Below are 2,473 nucleotides of genomic sequence, written 5' to 3' on the forward strand. Positions count from 1 at the left end.
AGCCTTCTCTCTGAAACAATTGTTGTGGCTTGACAACAAAATGGAAATAATGTGAGTTCTGAAATATTTTCAACTCTTTAAAAAGGAAAGGACTGGCCAGGTACAGTGGCTCATGCCTGTAATCCCAGCACTTTGGGAGGCCGAGGTGGGCAGATCACCTGAGGTCAGGAATTCGAGACCAGCCTGGCCAACATGGCGAAACCCTGTCTCTACTGAAAATACAAAAATTAGCTGGGTTTGGTGGCATGTGTCTGTAACCCCAGCTACTCAGGAACCTGAGGTAGGAGAATCGCTTGAACCGGGGAGGCAGAGGTTGCAGTAAGCCGAGATCGTGCCACTGCACTCCAGCCTGGGAGACAGAGCGAGACTCCATCTCAAAAAAAAATAATAAAAATAAATAAATAAATAAATAAATAAGGAAAGGACTGTAGAACAGGGAAGGCCAGTGCCTGTGTTTAACTCATCTGTGAATATCCATTTGCATAGCTCCCTGTGAAAGAATCAGAGATTGTAGATCCAGGCATATACCGGACAAGATGGGGAGGGGGCTGAAGTGGGAGCTCTACCTGGACAAGATGAGCTGCAGAATGCACGAAACATGGGGAGAATGGAGTGGGCAAGGAGAGCAGAGCGAGAGTGAGCAAAATCCAGGTGCTGCTGTTAGAGAGGTAAAGGCAGTGCACACCTGAGTCGTGTCAACGGCCCATCATCAGGAGAGCACGCTTTAATCCAGAGCTAAATTGGGAAGAACCTAGAGCCCAGAAGAGAAACACTCAGTTTTTTCAGGCTTCTCAGGGGCTGGAGACAGCTAATCATGAGTGTAGGAGTAGCCCCTTGAGGGCTGGGTTCTCAAGGAGGGTCCTGTGCTTGAGAAACGGAGTTCCCAGAAAAGGCTATATAATTTAATAAATTAAACCCACCTTCAAGCCTTGCTCTACCAAGGACACTGACACTGACCTTGAACAAGCTATAGGACTTTTTTCAGGGCTGGCCACATATGCAGCGGCTTTGACATGAATATTTTCTCATCTGTAAAATGGGAAAATTAGCAATATCTGTGAGACAAGGTGTATTAGGGTGCTCCTGAGAAACAGAACCAATGGGATGTGTGAGGGAGAGATTTGTTTTGTTTTCTTTTCTTTCTTTTTTGAGACAGAGTCTCGCTCTGTCTAGAGTGCAGTGGTAAGATCTTGGCTCACTGCAACCTCTGCCTCCCAGGTTCCAGCGATTCTCCCGCCTCAACCTCCCAAGTAGCTGGGATTACAGGTGCGTGCCACCATGCTGGGCTAATTTTCTGTATTTTTAGTAGAGAAGGGGGTTTCACCCTGTTGGCCAGGCTGGTCTTGAACTCCTGACCTCAAGTGATCCCCCTGCCTCAGCCTCCCAAAGTGCTGGGATTACAGGTGTGAGCCACCGTGCCTGGCCGGGAGAGATTTCTTATAGGAAACTGGCTCCTGTGATTACGCAGGCAGGTGAGTCCCAAGATCTGCAGGGTGAGTCGGCAAGCTGAGACCCAGGAGAGCCAATGGTTTCATTCTAGTCCAAGTCCAAAGGCCCAAGAGCCAGGAAAGCCAATGTCCCATCAGGGGAAAGGGTCCAAAAGCAAGAAGAAAGCCGATGTCCCAGCTTGGAGGTCAACAGGCACGAAAAATCCTGTCTTCCTCAGGGGAGGGTCAGTCTTTGTTCTATTCAGGCCTTCAACTGATTGGATGAGGCCCACCCACAAACTAGGGAATGAAGCTGCAGTCCGTCGATTTCAATGTTCCTCTCAACCCAACACCCTTACAAAAACACCCAGACTAATGTTTGACAAAATACCTGGGCACCCTGTTGCTCAGTCAGGTTGACACATAAAATTATCCTTTATACAAGGTTATTTTGAGGATGTACTAAATGAAATTGTGTCTGTGGAAGCGCTTGGTAAACGTATAGATGGTAGGAAGTTGAGTTAATCACTCCACACCCATGCCTTATTCTTGGCTTGAAATTCTGGTCTGCTCTCTCAAAGATGAAGTATGTCCTTGTGCTGAGGGATGACAGATGTGGCAACCGTGGAAGGGAAAGGTAAGGGGTGTAGCAACTGACAAATGTATCTGTGTGTGGAGCCAGGACCCAAGCACCTGGAGGAACTTTGCACTGATGAAAAAAAGATAACTAGAGGGGCTGAAGTACAGAGCTGCCCAGGGAGATGGACCAGCCAGGGTCTGGCTCCTTGGTGGCCTCTCCACTGAGGAGCCACAATGGAGACAGTCCCAGTCCATTCTTGTCATGGTCTCTGTGGCTTGCTATTCCTATCAGTCTCATGCAGGAAAGTGCCAGGGCCAGGAGGCCATCCCTCTCCTCATGTCCCCTCAAGCTAAAGTTTATGGGTATACAGACAGATGGACAGACACACACACACACACACACGCATGCATGCACATCCGTGCACACACACACACTCCCTATAAAGCTAGATTAAATTAGAGAAGGA

The sequence above is a fragment of the Nomascus leucogenys genome, chromosome 1a, assembly GCF_006542625.1.
Source record: "Nomascus leucogenys isolate Asia chromosome 1a, Asia_NLE_v1, whole genome shotgun sequence".
Lineage (NCBI taxonomy): Eukaryota > Metazoa > Chordata > Mammalia > Primates > Hylobatidae > Nomascus > Nomascus leucogenys.